General features: G+C 36.5%; 1 protein-coding gene across 10 annotated transcripts in view; it reads left to right on the top strand.

The window, feature by feature from the left end:
- Positions 1 to 6,359: 6,359 nt before the first annotated feature.
- LOC5565359 (probable serine/threonine-protein kinase DDB_G0268078) overlaps positions 6,360 to 24,198 on the top strand; it is a 58,736-nt gene continuing 40,897 nt past the window's right edge. For 3 of the 10 annotated variants that reach the window (XM_021845296.1, XM_021845295.1, XM_021845292.1), the window contains exon 1: positions 6,360 to 6,648. The gene's annotated coding sequence lies outside the window, so the exon portion shown is untranslated. Of the gene's footprint in view, positions 7,015 to 7,034; positions 7,169 to 24,198 lie in introns of those variants that run through there. The other 7 variants (XM_021845294.1, XM_021845291.1, XM_001649668.2 and 4 more) reach the window with 5 other exon arrangements.

Here is a 24,198-nt window from a genome sequence, read left to right as displayed (position 1 = left end):
AATAATATTTGGGGTTATAGTCCGTACGGGGAAATGGTTTTCGGGGTAACTGACTATTCGGGGTAATGGTTTTCTGGGTCTTGGTTTTCGGTGTACATGACACCGCTAGCGCATGACGGCTCACCATAGTAGCATGCCCGAAAGAACTTGAAACTATTGAGAACCAGAGCTACAGGTCCAAAGCCCTGATAAAGGTGGATGGTTGTGATGGCTATGACCGTGGTCATCATGTAAAGAACAAGCGGAACCCTGTATCGAATGCTGTATCGTGTTAGCACCGAGGAGGCAATCCCTCTAGCACGATGTAGGTAGCGCAACCCTGGTTAGGTGGCCTATCGAAGACTCTTCGCCAACCAAGAAAGGCAAAATTAGAGCAAACGGATTGATTTTACGGCAACAGACTCGGCAACGAATAAAGGACAACGATTGGAAAGTTGGATCTTGGAACGTGAGAACTTTGAATGAACCCGCGCGTGTTGGGCTCCTGGCTCGTGAACTGCGGAATGTCGGCGTGAACGTGGCAGCTATTTAGGAAACACGCTGACGGAGAACCGGAGAACGCGAATTACGAGCGGTGGACCCCATCGCCAACACTTCATTCAAGTACCACATGTACTACAGCGGTGGTGACAGAGCAGAGCAGAACGTGGAGTTGGCTTCATAGTGATTGGGAAGCAGATGAAGCGAATTATTAGGTGGAAACCGGTAAGCGACCGAATCTGTGTGTTGAGAATGAAGGGCAAGTTCTTCAACTACAGCCTGATCAGCATATATGCGCCAACAAACGATAAGCCCGATGACATGAAGGATGAGTTCTATGAGAGCCTGGATGAGGCCTATGGAGAGTGCCCAAAACAAGACGTCAAGATAGTCATCGGCGACGCAAATGCGCAGATCGGGAAAGAAGATTTCTTCCGACCCGTCATTGGAACGGAAAGCCTTCATTCCGTTACCAATGATAATGGTCTGCGGCTAGAAACCTTCACTGCTGCTAGAGGGATGGCAATCAGCAGTACCTACTTCACACGAAAGAATATCCGCAAACACACCCAGAGAGTGACATACATGAAGAATGTCGCCAGAAGCCGTATGCGTGTGGCCGGTACCCGACAGAACAGAGAGCGGTACAGGGCAGCGAGAGCCTAAGAGAATCGAATCCACCGCAGAAAGAAAAGGCAGCACGAAGAAAGTGTGGTAGCTGACGCTCAAGAAAGCATGAACCGGAATGATATGCGGAGATTCTATGCAACGGTCAATGGTGCGCGGCACAATACCGTACCAGTGCCCGCCATGTGCGATGATCGAGAAAGGAATTTGCTGATCGATAAAACGGCGGTGGCTGCCAGATAGAAGGAGCACTTTCAGCAATTGTTGAACGGTGAAAATGGAAATGTAGCGAGAAACAGAATGTACATAGATGATGACGATCAAGCTGTGGACCCACCGACCATAGGAGAGGTTAAAAAGGCTATCAGCGAGCTGAAGAACTGTAAGGCTGCTGGGAAGGACGAGATCCCGGTCGAGCTTCTCAAGCACGGAAGTGAGTTGTTTTATCAGTCGATCCACCGAGTACTTCTGAAGGTATGGGAGGACGAAGAATTGCCCACCGGCTGGTTGGATGGCCTCATACGCCCAATCTACAAGAAAGGGCACAGGCTGGAATGTGCCAATTACAGAGGAATTACCCTGCTGAATTCGGCATAGAAAATTCTGTCGCGCATCCTGTTTAACAGACTGAGACCGCTCGAGGAGTCCTTCGTCGGCGAATACCAAGCTGGTAGAGATAGAGTCAGGCATGGTGGTGTAGGTGCTGAGGTAGTGTTTGATGGGGATGTGTTTGAAGTTGTCGAAGAATTTGTTTACCTTGGAACACTTGTGACATGTCACAACGACTTTTCCCGCGAAGTGAAAAGACGTGTCGCGGCTGCGAATAGGGCCTTTTACGGACTACATAACCAGCTTAGGTCCCGCAGTTTGCAAACGGAAACAAAATTCGCCCTGTATAAAACATTGATTCTTCCGGTGGCTCTCTACGGGCACGAAGCGTGGACGTTGAAAGAGTCAGACCGGAAAGCTCTCGGTGTTTTCGAGCGTAAGGTGCTGCGGACAATACTCGGTGAGAAACTCGAAAATGGTGTGTGGCGCAGACGCACGAATCACGGGATGTATCAAGTGTACAAAGATGTGTACAAATATTATCAAGCGTGTAAAATACGGCAGACTTCAGTGGGCTGGTCACTTAGGCCGAATGTCGGAAGAAAGAATTGCGAACATAAGATTCAGCAGGGAACCATGTGGAGGTCAGCGGTTTCGGGGAAGACCACGAATACGTTGGCTGTACGCAGTGGAAGAGGACCTGGCGACCCTAAACGTTCGGGGCAACTGGAGAAGCTCCGCCCAAGATCGACGAAGATGGAGCTCTACAATACACCCGACAATGGCGTGACGCTACTTCGGACCATTCGTGGTGATGATTTTCGGGGTAATGGTATTCGGAGAAACGTTAAAATGTCGTCGGTCGCAATTATCACGATTTTCACAAAATTCATAGTTTTAACAGATTTGTATTGATTTCATATATTTGTTATTTTGCCTCAATTCGTGAAATTTGTAAATTGCAATTTTTGCTACGAGAAGATTCATTCTTTTTGTAACCCAGTCAAAAATCCTTCAAGAATTCTAGCAAAAAACTCACGGGGAATGCCCTTCCCAAGCAGCACAATTTGTTTGAACTCAAGAATAAAATTATCTCTTGAAATTAATCAGAGTTGTCAATTGTTGAAAATATGACTTACAATTGCACTGAATAGCAACGCAAAAAGCGCAAGAGGCGGAGTCTGTTTGCAACATAATCAAGTAATATCGAAATTGCTTATTTGTTGCAAAATACTTAAAAGAAAATAATGAAAACAATAGTATGAACGAGAATCGAACTTCCGACCTCAAGATCACCAATCTTCTTCTCTACTCACTACTCCACCAGCTCTTCGAACAATTGCTTCGCCAATGCACTATAAAAGCGTTCACATGGCCCATTAATCAAAGCTTGTTGTTTATAACTTGCCTGCACCCTTCGGAATACAAGTTCATCACTGGCGAAATTAGGCCACGCCTGAAATAATCTAACTTTACGCAAAAACTTCCGCGCAACACATGAGAAGCACCTTTTAAACAAACAAACTGTTGCTAGACCATGTTTTCGTTGTTAGATGATACGTAAAGTGCCAGTCAACCATATTGCAACTGGATTGAAAAAAACAAACTTCTGGCTGTCCTACACGTAGTTTAGTGCAACTTTATCACAACTGGAATAAATCTGCTTGAGTTGTGGGTATGAGAACGAAAATTGAATGCAAGTTTCGGATGCTTTTAATGGAAGTAATTTGAAACATAACATTAAAACCGGCATTTTGGGAGAAGTTTCAAGAGTTTGTTTGAAAAGTTGCTGAAAACATCTTGATAAATTTGACTTCATTGCTATTTGCAAGGGACATTTGCAGCAAATCTTGCCGTTTCAAAAATGTTGAACGTCAAACAAGGTGTGAAATGCATGTCCATTGGAACGGCAATGACACTTTATGAGCCTTGATATTGATATGCAACCGAACTAGAACCAGGTAAGTTACAGATGCTTTTATTGATACACAATTGAAAACATTTTTGAAAACTATCTCTTTGGAGGATGTTTCGCGTGCTACCTGGGATTTGTCATTCTTCTACGAACTTTTCAGGCATTCAACCATGTGCTTTCAAGAGAATTCTCTGAGAAATCCTACGGGGTTTTCTTAATGAATTATTTTCGTACTTTTTAGTGCTTTCTTCAAGAACTCCTTTACTCATTTTCACTGAATTTGTCCTGGGATTCTCACAAAGAATCATTTCCAGACATTTCTTATCTCACCAGAAAATTTCTCGAAGAATCTCTATCGAATTGCTTAAAAATTCTTTTGGAGGATTCCGCCAAAGAATGCATTAGAAATTCTTTTAATAATTTCTCCTGAGAGATCCTCTACGTACTTATTACACAATAATTCCAATTGTTTGTTTGAAGCATCTTCCTGTGTTCATTATTTTTTCAGTCATATTTTTTAAGATTTCAGGAACTACTGAAGATTTCTCCAAAAAAATAGTACAAAAAATTTTAGAAGTCTCACCAAAAATGTCTTCAATAACACAAAGCAAGAATTCATTCCACGAATTATTCAGAGAGTTCGCCAACAGTTTTTCCAACTTTGATTTTGAAGTTCTTTCTTAAGTTTCTCTACCGGATAGTTTGAAATAAACAAAAGCCGCAAAAATGATCCAGACATCCCGCAAAAAAAATAAAATAAAAATTATTGAGTCTTCAACGTGTTACTGTAAGGATTCCTCGTGATATACCACAAGAATTGCATGAGCAAATAAAAAGAATTCAATTGAAAAAAAATTATTCTTGATTTCTCAGAGATGATGAGAGTTTTGGTCTTTAGATGATTGTATAGACGTGGCCAAGGTCATAATTGACTCTATGCACCCAATATTGTCAGTATAGACGTGTTTAGTCTAATTAAAATACAGGGTGATTACTAATTCCTGTCAGTAAAGTAACTGATCGCAGATAAAAGATGTATGAATAAATTTTAATTTCCAGTGTACATCCTATTTTGTACATCTATAAAGTTTGTTTTGACAAAGTAAAGATTAAATCTTTTTTCATTTACCTTAGTTTTTAGTCATATGTGTTGTTTTAAAGGCTTTACACCTGGCACGCACGTTTTCCACAGATATGTATTTTAGATTAAACTTCGCTGAAAAATTTGCCTGATTAAAACAGTATGTTACCACAACCTTTCAAACTTACTAAGGAATAGCAAAAGACTGATTATGGAAAATTTTAGCGAAAAAATAATTCTTTTTTGATTAAAATATATGCTTCTGAAGAACTTGCGTGTTAACTGTAATGCTTCTGAAACAACGCTTGTGGCTGGAAATTAAGGTAAAAAAAAAAAATAAGTATGTTATCTATGTACAGTAGACTGATGCAAATTTTGAAGTTTTTGCTCCCCTATGCTTAAACTATGTCAATTGTTATGAAAACTATACTCCCAAAATTTGAAGTGATTCGGAAGAAATTTGGCTGTGCACACGCTATTTGAAGTTTATATGGAAATTACTATGGAAAAGGCAAACCTTTTGTGTTCAGTCCTCTAACTGCTCGTCATAATAATCTATGGAAAAGTGAACACACCTATCTCATATGAAAACGTCCCAGCTACAACTTTGCCGAAGACCACATTTTGATGGGACGTAAGGATAATTTGTTATTATTGATAACAAAGTCCAAACCATGCTGAGATGATCATTCCATTACTTTCAGAGCAACACTGCCTTTTGCTGTAGAACATAGTAGCCTGGATTACTTTGATCTATTCTTCCCACCAGGAGCACCACTGTTGCCTGCCGAACAGTTGGTGAAGCATGCTACATGCAAACCAACTTTATGATGATGAATAACAATTTATCTTGACGTCCAATCAAAAAGTGGTCTTCGGCAAAATTGTAGCTGAGAGGATTTTCCATTAGAAGAATTTGTTCACTTTTCCATAAAATATTATGACGAAGAGATAGAGGGCTGAACACAAAAGAATGGCGTTTTCCATAGTAATCTCCATATAAACTTCAAATGGCGTGTGCACAGTCAAATTTCTTCAGAACCACTTCAAACTTTGGGAGGATGCTATTAACCATAATTAAAACCGTTTCAGCCTAGGGGAGCTAAAATTTCAAAATTTGCATCACTCTAATGTACAGTGAAAACAAATGTTATAGATGTACAAAACTGGATCTGCACTGATAACTAAAATTCATACAACCATCTTTTTTCTATGATTACTTATTTTACTGACAGGTAATAGTTATCACCCTGTAAATATAAATTTTAGGCTGACAAAATCGGAAAAAAGGATGTTAGAATCCGGGGTTGACAAAATCGGGTCAAAAAGGGTGCTAAAATCGGGGGTGAACAAAATCGCGTCATTACTGTAGTCATGAATGCTGCATATCTGGTAAAAAAACGAATTTATTTATTTATTTTTATGTTTAGTGATGTTGACTGTGTTATGATAGAGTAAACCAAATAATGTAGCCTGTTGAAAAACGTTGGTGAAGTTCTTAATTGTTGAAGAATTGTGTTAACCACACGGTCTCTTTTGCTGTCAACGGTCGATTCAAGAAATTATGTGTGCTATAACGGAATTATACTATTAATGTTATTGTTAGAATAAATATTTTGACAATTGTCCTGGAAATGAGCTGCAACCATAAAAACCAAAATCTCTATTTTACGCGCATGCCTTCTGATTGATTCGGTGAAAGTCCATTTGCATTGATATTACCGTTACGATCAGACGTAGATTCGTGTTCCTATCCGGTTTGAAGTGGAATCAGTACGATTCAGAAGGGATTAACTTTTTAGTGCGAATGCAACGTGTTTAATAACTATGGATATAGCTTTCGATGATTGAATTGACTATCATAAGTTACCAGTTTTTCGATACTTTAAATGAACAAAACCAACAAAACAGTGCAGCAGAAGGACAAAAACATAAGTGAAGATATTGGTTGCCGGGGCAACCGGTAAACATAACATGTCCCCAGGACATGAGGAAAGTGCGTTTTCATTTTTCACCTTGTTTGTCCTGATCGGTGCTGCAGAGCGGAAGTTGTTCACGAGGATATCATAGGTTGATGATGCATATATCTGGATACCTTGGGAAAGTGAAACAAACAAAAGTGAAGTTTTTGGTTTAAAACGCTCACTCCATGCGATGTTTACTGCGATAATTGCCATCTGTTGAAGTGTATTGTGTGTGACTGCATGTAAGATGGATAAAAATCTGGTCAGCAAAACTGTGTCGTGATTCGTGCTTATGGCCTCAATTCGATTGAGCATAATTGTACGTTTTTCCAAGTTTTACCGTGGAATGTAGAAAAGTAGTTAATTAAGGTTGTGAGGAAGAATTTGTCGTGCTTAAAGTAGGTTCAACGTTTTACCAACGATCGAGTGAATATAACTTCATCTAGATCTAAAGCATGAAATAATGGGACACTACATATACGAACTTGCATGTGTGCACTGCATATTGTTCGACAATACAAGGCTCGTTTTCCGCAACATGATCCACAGAGTGTAAGGATGTACTTTCGGTTAAATTTCGGTGCGACATTCTGCGAAAAATATATTTCAGGCACTGATGTCGACTCTCCTGTACTTCCGCGAGGTTATACCATAAGATGAAAATACTAATAATCAAATGAATTGGAAAAAATCCACATGATTCTGTGTTAGACAGCACTATCAACCTAATTTGATAAAACTAAATCAAGCTTTTATTAACAGTTTGTTAACAACATATCTATAACATTTCATTCATCGAAGTAGTTTAGTTTTTTTACGGGTCTCTTGATTTCTCATGTTTATGAGAGAAAAAAACGTTTTCAACTAATTTAACTTAACTCTCAAACCCCCAACGCCTGAATTTTAATTAAAAATGAGATTTACAAAATCATAACTTGGCCAATTATAGACGGATTTTTGATCTTTTGGTCTCAAATAAACAGCATACTCTTCAAAATTTATTATGTTCCAGAAGAAATGAGATAGGTTCCGGAGTTACAGAGATACCTCCATGAGTCGATGTTCCATGACTCGATATCGACTTATGGAACCATACTAAATCAAAATTTCATGGTTACTATGATGGTCCCTAGAAACAGCTTTCCAGAGGATAGCTGTTCCATAACTCGATATTTCCATGAGTCGATGGTCCCTTCAATGGAGGTTTCACTGTATTACGGATTCAAATGAGGTATATTTGTTCCGGAAGGGATAGTTCACGTCGGTTTTTCAAGATTTACAATAAGTAAAAAGCTGCCAGAAGGTCGAATGACATTGTTTCTCATTGATTCTGGCCATTTCGGGTACTCGGTCACCTGTCACCTCCTGTTGCTGAATGTACCCAAGGACATTTTCTGAAAGTTAAAGAATAGTACCGAGCCACGGCTCAACATTCATGATTTTTTATCCTGAACATCAATGATATAATCCAATGGACCACCATTAGGTTCTGACCAATTCCAGGTTCCCCGGAATCGGTTCCGGCAGGGCCTATTCATTCATACCGTGTGACGGCTCAAAATTCTTGATTTTGTATCCTGAACGTCATAGATATAATACCAAGGACTAATGTGAGGTTCTGACCACATCAGGATACTCCGGAATCGGTACCGGCAGGGCCTCAAAAGAACACCTTTATAATGCTAGCGTCGATGGGTTGACCTGGGAGGGAGAAACCAATACAAAATTTCTGTACGTCATAGTGAGCCGAGATTCCGCTGTCACGAACTGTCACTGTGAGCCCAGATCTCAAACATTGGACTCACATGGAAAAAGCGCGTAACTGATTAAAACACATTTTCGTATTTCTTCAAAAGTGATAAAAATCGAATGAAAATCAATTTATGCACATAACGCAAGTAATGTCACGTGAGCACCATTTAATCTGATTGAACATAAAGCATTGAAAAACGCATCGTTCCACTTTTTCCAATGAAAATGAATATTTAGTGCATAGAAAACTGTGGCCCTTTTCTCATGTTTGTCAGGGAAGATCGAGGGTGCACAACAAAAGGAAACTACCGATTTTCTCGAAGCCTGCCATGTTTGTTGATGGCAAGCTGGAGTTATCTTGCAGTTCAAAAAAACGTTGTCTTATATTTCGTGTGTAGTATCGGTGCCTCCCTCCCAGGGTGTGACAATTCGTCTAGGGCGTGAGATTGGGTCAAAACGGAAAAATATGTTTTATGAAATATTTCAGCTAATAATGCCGATATTACTAAAATTAATAATTCATATGTTAGAGAACATATTATCACACAAAATTATTCACAACATAGGGGAACCTGGTCCAATTCGGACCCTGTTCTAATTCGGATCATCAAGCATTTCTCAATACTGGCGCTACTGTAATGATCGTGGGCACCGTTTTTCTGCTCACCGTTTGGCTTAGATCTAACACAATAAATTTGACGTCTTTCAGTTATTACGTTTGCTTTTTATATTAGTTTATTGTTTTGAAGTGCTCAGGTGTACTGTCGGTTGGCGTTATTTCCAAGCTTCTATAAGCGACAATAATTCTCCAATCTCTCTGTGTTATTTTATAATAGAATCGCTCTAGCCTAAGCTTTCATCTGACCATATGGTTTTGATATGTCTATGCTCCGTTTGTGCTCAACGAGTTTGAAAATCTCAAAATGTGTGTTGTTCCAATCCGGACCTTTTGATATGGTTCAATACGGACCGCTTGATTTTCAACGTTTAATCAGTCTATTCTAAGAGCTCCGCTCCGTGAAAATCTTCCCGACTCGATCGAAAATCACAGAAGTTGTAATATTGATTAATAGTGGCTTTGTTTCTGTTGCGGTCAAGAAAATGGCTTCGCAAAAAATCTAAGAAATGAGGTAGATTACCAAAAACTAAAGGAATCGATAAATCAGCTACTTGAAAAGCATCTCCATCAATACCACAGCCAAGCTTTATCCAAAATAGATTGCCAAACTATACGCTATAAAAAAACGTTTACGAGTACTATATAAGAACAATACAGTCAACTATTCCTTATCCGATTTACTGTGTTTTTGTTCACAAGCTCGAAGTAAAGCGCAGTCCCTTCAATATAGTGTACTTTAATCCATAAATATAAGTAGGTACTTCTCAAACTTGAATTTCCGAGACTTCGAGTCTGTTTGTTGCCTGTTTCAGTTTCCCACACAAGTTCACCTTTTCAACCCGATGTTTCAATGTGTGGAAAATTTTACAATATTCAACTTCAAAATTACTTTTTCGAATGTATTTTGTCAAGATAAATAAAAAAAAAGCTCTAAAATTTGAAAATATTTGTACTTTATCTCGATAGCTCCCATACACGATAGTCTGTTCAAAATCGAGTCAGGAAGAGTTGACTGTACCCAATTTTGAACAAGTTTCCGATATATTTTTTAATGAAATTCATATTTCACTTGAGCTTGTTCTGACTCGAATTAGTTTGAAATTTCTCACACATTGAGTTTATTTTTTATGCTTGCGCTTGCAGAACAAGATTGGTCCAATTCGGACCTTTTGGAGAAGTTGGTTCAAACATGTCTAGCCATATCCTGGTAGGAGCTATCACAAAACTCTCTGAGAGAAAAATGTTCGCGCTAAATTGCGCTTTCACGAAAACATAAAACTTTTCATGCCGTTCATCGTGCTGAAAAGATATGGCCAAAACACTGTTACTAGTTCCGAATTGGACCATGTTCCCCTACATTTTTAAAAAAAGTAGTTTTTGTTTAATATACATATCAACAAACTTGTAGGTTGAAACTGGTGAAAATTTACAACATTAAATTTCTCGTCTGCAAAGTGTTATTTTTTCAGGCCCTAGTCAACGGGAATCAAACATAATACATTTATGAATTCATTGACCATCAACAGATTACATGTTGCCCAAATAAATAAAATAATATAAAATATAAATGCCCAAAGATCGAGCACCGCATCGCAACCTGATGATAGTTAAGGCCTTTTGGTGCGTCATCACAAAATGGCTTCTTCCAAAATCATTAACATATCGTTATGATAGTATTGGTATTTGCAACATCGATGAAATATAACTGCTTATCATCTGATTCAATGGATAATTTATGCGAAAAAAATGCTTCAGGTGGTATTTCAATATTTAATCAACACTTTCAGATACAGCATTATCAATTTAGCGACAATATACATGAGATTTATATTCTTAAAAAAATCTCCGATTTTATTGCGCATTTCTTTGCCTCACACAACTACACTTGTAAATACAAGGTGCTCACCTTTTCCATTGTAATTCTGCAGCAAACATTTGTGTTTTGGATTTCATATTGCGTTCACTACACTTCCACTGAACAATTATTTCATTCACTTTCCTTAAAGGAACACATTTCAAACGAGAATCAAATATTTATAAAGTTTTATCAACCGCAACACGCAAAACTTTTATGGCGGTGGTTTTCACTTGCTGCGAATCGACGCCGCCACCGCACACTGAGACATGCCTGTGTTTATAGTCTAAAATATCCCACTTTTTTCTGTTGTATTAATTTTCAGTGCGGAAAGGTTGGGCGATGCATAGAAACTTGAAACTCATACGTTGTTTGTTTTTCGATTCTCTCAAATTACAAAAACCATCTCTACGAAGCATAAAATCATACCAAGAGTTTATCAATTTGGACCACCCAAAATAATTGAAAAGCTCCACAGTGCGATGCGTCGGGATGCGTCGGGACGCGTCTATCGTGTGTGCACAATCATCGCGATCGTTGAGCGCAGTGATGTAAGAGTTGCTATCTGTAAAATCATAGCATTTAATGTGAATTGATCACAAAAATCATTAAAAAAATTTTAAATCAGTGATCTTTTGTTAGAAAACTATTTGCAAAATGAAAAGTTTTTATAATATGCAGCAAATGTTCCGAAAACAAGCATATAACAATTGCTAGAAAAATCTGTCACCAATCACCTGGCAACACTGTCATCCCTTGCTAACATAAACCGTACCGATGCATAACAAAAATATGCAATAAATCTAATTAAAAACAGATAAATTTCGTTGTTCTTCATTAAATTGTAATGTTTTCTTTTGATATGTACGATTGAAGAGTTGATTTTGATTTCCAATACTCGTCAATCTACTAAATTTCCCATGTGTTTACATAAAAATATGCTTAACACAAATGTTATATTTTTTGTTTGTTTGTTTTGAAAATATACTTGGAAAGGCGACACAACTACTATTACATCAATGATGATTCTAATGATTCTTTGAGTTACACGCCGCTTCACCTTAAATCATGCATGACACATGTACCAGAAACGAATGAATTGAACAAGTTAGCATTGCTTTTTCTTTCCGAGTGATGATTGTTTTGATCGCATTTCACTGATCATTTAGAACGATTTGAAAACAATCATCATCATCGACTGAGAAAAGGCAGTGCTAACGTGTTCATTTTTTTGTATTCATTGAAGCTCACGGTGGTGCTCTTGGCTCACCCACAGTGGATTTACAAATGTGCTTCATAATTACCTATTGTTTACAATTTATACGCCCTATTTATTATTTTCGTAAGATAAATGGTTACTTTGAACGGAAAGACTTTTAGATATGCATTGTCATCATGTCTGGAAATTAAAAATCCGAAATTTTCATGCAGGTATGCTGTTCAGATTTTCAAGAACCTCGAGATACAAACCTCAACCAAACTATGTTAAAACTTGCTCCAATCATAAAATTGTGTTCGGCAAAAGTTCGTAGAATTGGATAAACTACTATGTAGAAGTATTTCCGATAAATTTTGATGTTCGGTAGTTATGATTTTTTAAAGCTTGAAAATAGCCCAAAAACACATAATTGATTTGAAGCACAACTAAATTTACTCTAAATTGAGTGAAATTTTGGCCAGGAAGTTCATTTCGCAATGAAAAATCAAAGTATTGGTTGACTGGGGAGTTTCCAGACATTTTTGAGAATATGAATAGGTCTTTGTACACGCACACCAAATTTGAAGTTTATAGGAGTCAAATTGCGATAGTTATTCAATAAATAAATCGTACATATCCCTTTTTGACCCATTCTCATCCCCAACGACGGTACTCATTCATATCTGCTCAAAATTCACGATTTTTTATCCTGAACATCATAGTTCTAATGCAATTAACCAATATGTGGTTCTGGCTACTTCCGGATACCCCGGAATCGGTTCCGTTATAGCCTCAGTGGGACATTTTTGTAATCCAACTCACTCATATCGTGCGATGGCTCAAAAATCATGATCTTTTATCCTTAACATCTTAGATATAATGGACCAATATGAGGTTTTATCAACTTCCGGATACCCCGGAACCGGTTTCGATAGGGCCTTAGAGGGACACTTTTGTAATCCTACTTACTCATATCGTGCGTTGGTTCAACATTATTAATTTTTTATCTTGAACATCATAGATCTAATGCCATGAACCCATATGAGGAACCAGAACCAACATGGCCTCAGAGGCCTATTCACTAATATTGTGTGACGGCAAAAAATTAATGATTTTTTATCCTGAACATCATAGTTATAATGCCATGGATCAATATGAAATTCTGGTAACATGCGATTACTCCAGAAAGAGTTCTGATAGGGCTTCATATGCACCCTTTGCAGTTGTATTGACTCATGAAAATTTTATTTTGAAAACCATTCTTATTGAATCCACTGAAATAGCTTTGGATTCATATCGATAAGTCCAAGTTCGAAGGAAAACCATCTCAGGAGGTTTTCCTATAGAAATTCATCAACAAATTTTTATGTAATCTTTTTTACGGGTTACAATCGAAAACATGTTTCAAATTCTGCCAAAAATTGTTGTTATTCTGCTACAATTTTTTCCAGCATTTATATTAAATTATATAAATGATTTAACTAAACTTAACATCTTTGAGGTCCTTACAGAAATCGCATTGCAATGTTCCAAAAATATACCCTGTTATTGCACTTAAAATGCTTGTAAAGAAGAAAAGCATACTGTTAACAACTTATTGATTTATAAAAAATGTTATTTAGTTTAGTTTAGCTGGTTCACTAGACTGGAACCGCCGAAAACTGTTGAAGAGAATTTGTATATGAATCAACAGACAAATTAAGATATAATTTAATTTTTAGTATAGCAGTTAATTTGGTGGCTGAAGACCTTAAAAATAATAAAGATATTTGAAAATGATTATCTAAGTCATATGTTGAACTTTTATATCATTTGTAAACCTTTTATGCTGGTTTATAAACTAGAAAACAAAGCAAATAAAAACATTTTTAAGAAATTTAGTCATCATCATACGTTTTGAAAATGTCAAACAACATTTTTCTATAGATTGTAATGACGGATTTTAAGTTAACTCCAAAACAATATGTGACGTAAGACACTTGTGCCCTTGAATGAACGTAATCACCAATGATGGCAGAGGAATTTGCGCGAAATTATTGTTTCTTGAATTTGTAGGAGTATATACTGTGCATTATGAAAAATATTTTCTTCTTGAGTTTTTTTTTTGCTAAAAGCCGCCAATAAATGTATAGTATAAATGAGGATGATTGTTTATTGTTAGTATAAATATGGATTATCTTGGGAAAAATCACATATCATATTCTTAGTTCGTCTTTAAATTAAGATATTTCTTTACATCTTATATATTTTATTATAGCTGCTGATGACAGTAGTTAAATTAGCTGCCAAGCTCTTCCGTGAGCTCCACTCAACCAATTTTTCTAGCATCAATTTTCTCCTGACTACCAAGTTCCTTTCAACACTGTTGAACTCTTTCTTAGATAAGTCAGCATCCACTTCCCACTAGTTTTGTTCGACGCGTATTGACCTTGAAATCTTAGTTTCTCGTACATGCTCTTTCTCCAGGCTATATCTCGATGCGTGGGTAATTTCTTGCAAGACATGCTCAAGAAAAGCATTTTTCTTTGATCGCAGTACGCAGTCAAAAATGTCAATCAAATGGAGCTCACCTGAGACGAGAGTCGCAAAGACGGTCTTCTTTTTCTGTGATTGCTGATTTTTTTTCTCATTCCGCTCTGTATTTTCGTCAATCATGCGCAAGCCGTTCAAAATCTCAAATAAAAATTATTGCGTTTGCATTACACCGAAGCATAAATAGTCTTTTGAGTGAAATTTCATGCCAACAAACGTAGCAGACATTATAGAAATAACAAGCTTTGTGTTTAGATTTATCAGCATCTGTAGAAAAACTGCTACGCTGACTGAGGATTTTAATAACAGGTTATTTTGAATACAATACTTTTCAATTTTTTAGCCATAAAAACGACGGGCTGCATTTGACGTTCTGTGACAGCGGAATTTGGGCTGCATATGACGTTGAATTTTTTCCTCTTCACGAGTCTCTCTCAGGAGCTCACTGTAGAAAATTTCTTGACCATTTCTTGCGCAATTTTTACTTTTCTTGAGCGGAACAGCATATCTAGCTTTAGCATCTCGTTAGATAAAACTTTCAACATTATCCATTTAACCTTCAGTAAGAAGCGCAGAGTTCAAAACGGTGTCGAAGAAGAATTATTACCGCCAAGGTAATCTTACTTCCTCCAACGAGGCAAAGATCTATAGATGTTAATATTAGATGTTTATAAATTCTTCCTAATTATATTTAATCAACTCAATGTATACTGATACTGTTTTGATTTTATCGTCGTAAAACTGCATTTCCATCAATTTTCCTTACTATTAAAAGCAGCGAATGACGCGTTACCTTCGCTCTAGCATTATCGCGCCTATTGAACTCTGCAAAAACTGACAAGTCAATGGGAAATGTATGCTTCACCGTGGCACTAGCATAAATTGTGTAGAATGAGGTAGCGAAAAGAAAGAGCGGAAAAACATGGTTCCTTGCACAACGAGGTCATAGAATGTTTTTCATGCGCCGTGAAAAAGAGTCAAAGCATACAGGACTCCCTCTCTACCCATTGCTGACACGCAAACCAACTGCTAGACTGCTAGTTCCGTAGGAGGAAGTTGCATGTATACCTGAGGGTTTACAACTTGAGGGTGGCCATCAGGTGAAAAATGTGGAGCTGTAAAGTGCTGATCAATATTGAAATGAGCGTAGGAGGAGGGTTGTCGATGTGCATTATGAACCAGCTGGATGACCCACTGACGCATGAATTTGCTTTTGGAAATGTGTGATATTTTATTGTAGCGGACAGTTTTTTTTATTCTATGTAATCATATTGTATTTTGTTCAAATTTCTCACTAGTATATAATCAATAGCTCGGCATCACTATCTTATGGGAGAGAATAGAGCCTAAATGTATTGATTTTGTTTTTTTACTTTCTTTACATTTATATAATTTCAATTACATATGTAATATTCTGGGCCCAGTTAGCCGTGACGGTAAACGCGCTGCTATTCAGCAAGACCAAGCTGAGGGTCGTGGGTTCGAATCCCACCGGTCGAGGATCTTTTCGGGTTGGAAATTTTCTCGACTTCCCAGGGCATAGAGTATCTTCGTACCTGCCACACGATATACGCATGCAAAAATGGTCATTGGCACAGTAAGCTCTCAGTTAATAAATGTGGAAGTGCTCATAAGAACAGTAAGCTGAGAAGCAGTGGGGACGTAATGCCAGAAAGAAGAAGAAGAAGATATGTAATATTACGTTTACGTACCGTCAAACGGGATGACTTTCAACACAAGGTAATTTATATCTTGCTATAGATAGATGCTATGTACAGAGTACAAATATCAGAATAACATTTTTAATAAATTGGTCTTACAATACGCGAGATCTACAATTCAAGTAGTAACCACAATTAAAGCAGTTATTATAATTACTTTTAACAAATTAAAAATAATTATTTTGAATATCCTGAATATATCCTTTTGGAAATTTAAATTTGCAACCCTAAAACATGAGGTAGATCCAATATACAAAAGAAATACTCGACATGGTGTTTCTATAACTAAAAAGTAATAATATTTCTTTTGTAAAAGTAAAGTGAAGTATTAAAGTTCAATAAGTAGTTTTTCTCTTAATAAAAATACGTTGTTTTTAAAATTTCTCGATCGATTTCCAAACAACGCACAACAATGATCATCATGATGAAAGTTTGTTCAATGTAAAAAAATCATTGTTTGATCTGAGTTGATACAATTATAAATTCATATCCTGGAAAAAATTATCTGTGCTCATTTCTTTCTGAAACCGATTATTTCGAACAAGTACACTAATCAAAAAAGCAATGCGTACAACCGTCATGACCTTGACTATCACTGGTAAGTATATTGAACTTTTTGAATCATGCAATGTTCTCTTTTGTGACTATCAAATGTCTTTCGTTTGATAAATATTTTATCAAGCCATATTGCATGCTGTCACACTCGAATATCGATTGTTGCCATCATTTGATCTGTCAGTAAATCAAACCTGCTCGATGGCTGTACTGATTTATTTGTAAATGGCTGTAAACAGCTTAGTTGTAGATGAGAAGAAAAATATATTTGTTTACTGCTATGCAGCGTAATTCAGACCAATTAGTAATGTATTGGATAATTTAGCTGTGATCATTCTCGTGTTGGTGACACATACCAGTTGGGTACGTTCACTGATGTATTCAAAATGTTCGTGTCCCCTGCCAGTCCTTCTGTTTGGCATCAATTATTCAATGAGTTTGTCGGAAAGTAATATCGTGTATCGTCTGTTTTACCTGCACGAACTTGGCCGGCGTAAACATCTGCTGGAAAAGTTTAAATTTCATGGTTAATTAACTATAGCGGTACATCCTGGTCTGGTACAATACGAAATTGGGTGGATTGGGGTAGCAAGTTATGATATTTGCTTAATTACGCATGCGATTCGCGGCAGACCTAGATTGATGTGGTGAGATGGCGAAGCGAATTGGAATAGTAGGGAAGTAGTCCACCCACAACTTTGTCTGACTTCGAAATGAAAAAGGTGGTAGATCAGGGTTGTAGCTGAAGGAAATTAAAATGTGAGGTATGTTACTCACATTCATTGAAGAATTCTTAGTGTACTTGTGCTGCACAATTTTGATGAAATGTTAAATATATTTGACTTTCAATTAGTCCGTAACGCAGGTTGACCACCTTAACGTGGTGCGTTACGAGGTTAGAACTACACATGGCCATCCGATCAATGTCAATGTTTTAACTTGAATTGCCTAGAGTGCTCTGTAGTGGGACTAGGATAAACCCAACGAATTGCTTGTTCCGATAGCATCTGCTCATCATACAGATGCCTTGTAATGAGATTGAAAGCATAGCTTACCAGGATTGAATGGTAAGAAGGGTCAAAAGGAACCTAACCGTGAAAAGTGGCTGTAGAGTACCGGGGCCCCCTCCACAGTAGAGTGAATTACAAAGTTCGCAGTGGGTCATTTTCAGCCCACGAGATATAAACACTGGCAACACTGTGTAGGTTTGACACTTTGTTGGGTCAGCTGTTCACAGTTGTAAACACAAATAATTTCATCAAAGTACTAGGAAGCTATAAATAAAGTTGTGTTTTGTTTTGAGTCGTTTTGCTCGTATGTTGAAAATATATTCAAAAAGATTTGTTTATGGTAAAAGAATAAAAAAAAACTAAGAAACTGTATTATTATTTTGAGTGTTATTTTATAAATGATTGTAGGATACGTTTGCTTTGACGTAAATAATTCAGTATTTTTTAGTAAGAGACGTTTTACCTTGGCTTTGGGTTCATAGATGCCTTGGGTCGCACTAGATTTTCAAGGAATGCGATCAAAAATAATTCAACCATTTCACATTCGACACATTAATTCAAAAAGACTACTTAAAATGGCTTATGACAGGGAATTTCAATTGGATTTTAAAAGTGACCGAAAACAGCCTGTGTCACTGTGGACTACAAGAATTTCTGCTTAACGTTCCGTGCTCAGGAAAGTAAATAATTGTAAAAGAGCTATTACATAGAATGTGCTAGTCATAACATTGTCTGTTACTCAGTGCGAACTTTTGCCCTGGATAATGTGAATTTTTGGTCACACTATGTGACAAAAGTTCGCATTTGACTTATAATACTAAATGTTATATTATTTGAAATAGAAATTAAATTTTAGAAAATCTACTCCAACGTTTTGAAGGTAATATGTTGTAGTATAATTTAGCTTAAAAACGGGATCTGAAAGCATTAATTCAGTTCTATAGGCATCTTATGAAACAAGTTAAGTGCGAACCTTTGTCCCGCATTACTATGTCCTTACTGTGATATAATTATTCAAATAAAATGTGATATGTTGTTAACAAAATGTTAATAAAATCTTAGATTTGTGTTACCAAATTAGGATGATAGTGTTGTCTTATAACACAGAACACCTAGATATAAGAAATAATGAATGTAATGTTTGAAATGATACTAATAAAAAAAATAAAAATAAAAAAAAAAACTGTGATATAATTAGATGTGCTATAAGATACATTCAGAGCGATGGCAAAGTTGAATTTGTGTTTCGCCAAAATTATCGACTACTAATATTAAGTCTCAAATTCCTGGTTTATTATGAGTATAATTTTATTTACATAATATGAAGCTTTTAAATTATCCAGGAAAACACTCATCATGCATAAGGCATATCAGCAGTGCTTAGCAGTAGTTTCACAAGGATGAAAGTCAGTCCAAACCACTACAGCTATACTTATAAATAGGGATACAAAATTTGTCCCAATTACAGATTTTACCTGCAGAGACATTGGACGGTATAAATAAAATGTAGTAAAGTTGAGTTTACTACATTCTCGGTAGTAAATGCTACATGTGGAACACATGTATAATTTCACCTCACTACACCTTCCGAACATACTACAAACAACGCGTTAGTATGAATAAAAGTAGCACTACTGATAGGCTTCATAGGTTGCTACTCATGCTTTGAAATTGTTGAATTGAATGGAAGAATTAAAATTTGAGTAAAAATCATGGGAAATGATTTGATATTTCGAAAGATATTTTGAGATTCCCGTAAGTCATTCTAGGATTCTTGTGGAAGTATTAAAAATCCGGTATTTGATTCGATTATTGATCTTTTGTAATTATTTTAGTACCTATAAGAAGGTTTTTTTGTTAGAATCTATGAGATATTCGTATTTTATAATTCTGAATCTCAGTACTGAAATCTACACATTCTATTAATTCTATGATTTTATGTTGCTGTAGTCTCAAGATTTCTTCATATGATCCAATTTCTAATGTGTAGTAAATTTGCTGGATCTTGTTTTTGAGTAGATGCTACATGTAGTAAAGTTAAGCGATTTTTATCCATACCACCCATTGTTGCGATCAAAGTAGGGGTGCCAACAATCAAGGGAGAAACGGATATATACACTCCCGTGCAAAAATTTGGGTTCACCTCCTCAAAAACATACAAAAGTGTTTTGTACATATCACTGTGATTACACGTCCAATTGAAACTCTTTATTGCGCATCTAAAGGCACTTTCTTACCTACTTCGATGATATTGTGACATACACTTTTTGAATTTTGTTTACTAATTAAATACCAAACACACTGAAAAAATATGGCTGATTTTCTCAGCATTGGATCGACCTAAATTTTAAATCAATGTGTCATTAGAACCGTAATCTTATATTCTTTCAAAAGCACCTGCGAAATTTAGCGGTAAAAATCTGAAAACTATTCAGTTATTAAAAAATAGTTATCCAAGTCATCGTGTAAAAGTTTGTGTTTACCATTTAGTAGTGTGTATCGTGCAAGTGTATATTACTTCTGCTTATTTCTCTGAAAATGTCAACTACTATAGAATAATAAATGATCAATTTGTAATACAATTTAAACTACATGTCGTTTAATAATAGAGCTATGGAAAAAAATAGAAGCACCTGTTTTGGCCATAGCGCTCATTATAACCATAGTGGATTACACAAAGGTTTACATAGCAATATGAAACATTTCGAGTTAAGTCGAATACATGACAGAGATACATTTATTTTTGTTCGGATTGTTCCTTAAAGGAAAAAGAAAAACCATTTTCTTTGTAATATTAACTTCCATATAGCTAATTTGGCCACTCTCATGAGATCAATGTGTTTTGCCAATTTAGGAAGCCAAGTTAAAAATGTGTCCGAAACTGGGTCAAATGGTCTTTATTTACCAACGTGATTTTCAATGCCGAAGTAAGATTTTTGCTCAGTTCCGATATTTTTCATTCATAATATGGATTTAAGGCTTTCATTTGACGTATTTGCAGAACATGTAGAGCAGGGTTTCCCAACTGGTGGTCCGCGGACCCCTAGGGGTCGTGAAGCATTCTCTGGGGGTCCGCGAAGCCACTGCAAAAATTGACTTAAATGTATTGAGATGCTTCTTCTTCTTCTTCTTATTGGTATTACGTCCTTACTGGGACAGAGCCTGCTTCTCAGCGTAGTGTTCTTATGAGCACTTCCACAGTTGTTAACTGAGAGCTTTCTTTGCCAAAGTTGCCATTTTCGCATTCGTATCTCGTGTGGCAGGAACGATGATACTCTATGCCCAGGGAAGTCAAGGAAATTTCCATTACGAAAAGATCCTGAACCAACCGGGATTCGAACCCAGACACCTTCAGCATGGCTTTGCTTTGTAGCCGCGGACTGTAAACACTCGGCTAAGGAAGGCCCCCTACGTGCATAATAATAATATCCAAACGAGCTCACATTTTGGGAGGACACTCAGAATTTGATCTAGAATCGAATGAGCGGTGTGGAGCAAAAACGATTTTTTGAACCACTCTAGTGCATATATTATGTGATGACAAATGACATACAATGCGAGAGTACATTTTTTTACCAAACTAATATGTGATCTTATGCGACTTAACTTATGATAACAATTGTTGATTTGACAGCTGCTACGGATTGATTCGACTTACTTTGTGCGAGAGTATGGGACGAAACAAAATGTTGAAAAAAAAAAGATAAATGAAATGGGAAAATAACGTTTTAGGAAACTGATCAATCTGACGATTTCATCAACCGTGTTGTGCAGGTTTGATGTAATTTGTTAGAACAAATGAATTATTACGTGAACTTTTATGCTTTGGTTGTCTGGGAAGTTATTCAATAGCACGTAAAAGAAGAAAAAAAAAATAACAAAACTTCCAAATAGTCAATGGTTAATAAGTTTTTCTACAAAAATCAGATTGCTTTGCGGTCTTCGGCAATGTTCTTCATCGTTAAAAAAATTAGCGAGGTCTGTGTTCAGATTTTTTATGGACATCAATTGGCGACTTTGGATGACTTTTCTTCGTAAAAGTTAGTTTTCCCATAATAAATCCCATACAAATTTTGAACGGCTGGCGCTAAATTATGGTTTCACCTATCGAGCCGAAATTTTGCAAAGTTGTTTTGGGGGCAAATGACACAAAAAAGTGGACTGGAGCTAGAATTATATTTTTCATATAACCTTTTCCCAGGTTAATGAACATCTCTTCTCGCACCCGTTGAAACGAAAATCAAGCTGAAGTATTTTATTCCGATAAGCATGTTTTGGCTTGGGGTATAATTAAAGATTTTTATATTTTGATACTTTTATAATATGAAAATGGGTCACATGTTGATGTTTACATGCGCAAAGTTATCGTATAAGATGACGCCAAAAGATATTGAGGGTACAAGAGTGGAGGCGAAATATATGGGTCATGCACCCAATTGATTACCTAATTGATTTCAGTACCCTGATTTTTTTTGTATTAAGATGCGAACTTTTGAACGAAGGATTTCATAAGTTTGCCAAGTATGCAAATAAGTCAGATGTTTTCCAACACAGTCATGGTCGAGATACAACCCTGTGTATACAACTTAACTTTTTCCATTTGCCGACGCCGAACCATTATCCTAGCTTTAACATTTATTCAAATTACATTGCGGTTTGCACGTAGCCACTATCGTAGGTCGCAAAACGGAAGAACTCGTCGTCTAACCTCGTTTGGGGACACCCGTCAGTCACCCTTAACACGTGAATTATAGAAAAAAATCTTTCACCCACCACCGCCCCCCACCGCAGCTAATAAGAACTTTTTCCTATGTTTTCTCTTTTCCTTCAATGCGTTTTGAAGCAATTGGGACCGGCGTCATTAGGTAGCGACCGCCATAAGACGATAGAGTAAGGTGGGGCAAATGTACGATCTTAATAGAATAATCAATTTGTACAGGAAAAAGGAAATGAATATCACACAGTGAACATAATGCTTATATCCACTTATCAACAGGAATAACTTTAGAATATTTAAACACGGGAACGAATGTCGAATAAAATTATTAGCAATTTTAGACAAAAACAGTCGCAATCTTCTATTGTGACAATTAGTGGTTTATATATTTAGGTTAAGGTTTTTTTTCTTATAAGTTTAACTTAATCTATAGTCCTTAACAAACTTTTGCTTCTCCGATGGGGCAAGAGTTCGAAATTATTATTGGGCAAAAGTTTTCTGATTTGAACAGTTTTGTTTTGAATCATATTACGGACAGCTTTTAATTCCTGACATTCTACTTTGTATGGGAAACATTTCACACGAAATGTTTCAATTTTTGCTGTTTAAAAGCTCTCACTTTCGAGGCTTGATTTAATAAGCTTTTTCCATAAAAAATCTATGCAAACTTATAATGTCCAACTGCCTTAGACGTCTCACGATTTCAAAGGCACTAATCTGTTGAAATAATTAATGTACAAGGTCAATCTTTTTATTTTAGGCTTTCTGTTAGTGTACAAAGCTAAAATAGGAATTGCACTGTAGTTTGATGCCTCTTTCGCGGCATTTGTGCCTTTAAAGTGTTGGTACATTATTGAATTATGATTCCAATCTGTTTCACCTTCGACGCTCGATAACGATGAAAAATTATAATTATTTATTTTTATTAGGGAGATTTTAAACGATGAAAAATCATACAGAATGATGCTGAGTTATACTTCACTAAGGCCTTAAGTGTCCGTAATATGAATCAAAACAAACAAAATATTAATACTTTTCTGCAAAGAATATCGTTTGGATTTATATTACGGACAGTTTCAAATTCCGGACACTCTTCTTTGTATGGAAAACATTTCACACGAAATGTTTCAATTTTTCCTTTCAAAAGTTCTCACTTTCAAGGCTCGTTTTAATAAGCATTTTCCATTGATATATATGAAAATTTATAACTCCCAACTTCTTTAGGCGTCTCTCTAGTGGTTTAACGATTTCATCTGATGATTTGACTGTACTATTTATGATTTGTTTGACCTGTCCAGAATTCGAGTCGAAGTGTCTGGAATATGAGGTGAAAGTAAGGAAGCGCCCGGAGTAAGAATCATGTAAAGTCCACACATTTCTATCTATTTAAAATTATTTATATTTCGGAAACGAAATCTTCACTCACTATTCGAAATTTAAGGGGTTTTAATGTTTGATAACGTGGAGGACTCATAAGGAGTGATTTATTTTACGTGCTTTTGCTTCACTTAGGCCTTAAGTGTCCGTAATATGAATCAAAAAGGTTCCTTTTACTAGTCATAAACTGATGGTTTCAGAAAAATACACATCAAATGTTGATAAGAATGTTGTCCAAAATAAGAT

The sequence above is a fragment of the Aedes aegypti genome, chromosome 2 (assembly GCF_002204515.2).
Source record: "Aedes aegypti strain LVP_AGWG chromosome 2, AaegL5.0 Primary Assembly, whole genome shotgun sequence".
NCBI classification, from domain to species: Eukaryota; Metazoa; Arthropoda; class Insecta; order Diptera; family Culicidae; genus Aedes; species Aedes aegypti.
The sequence above is the reverse complement of the archived record's forward strand: the minus strand, read 5'-3'. Positions and strand labels throughout refer to the sequence as shown.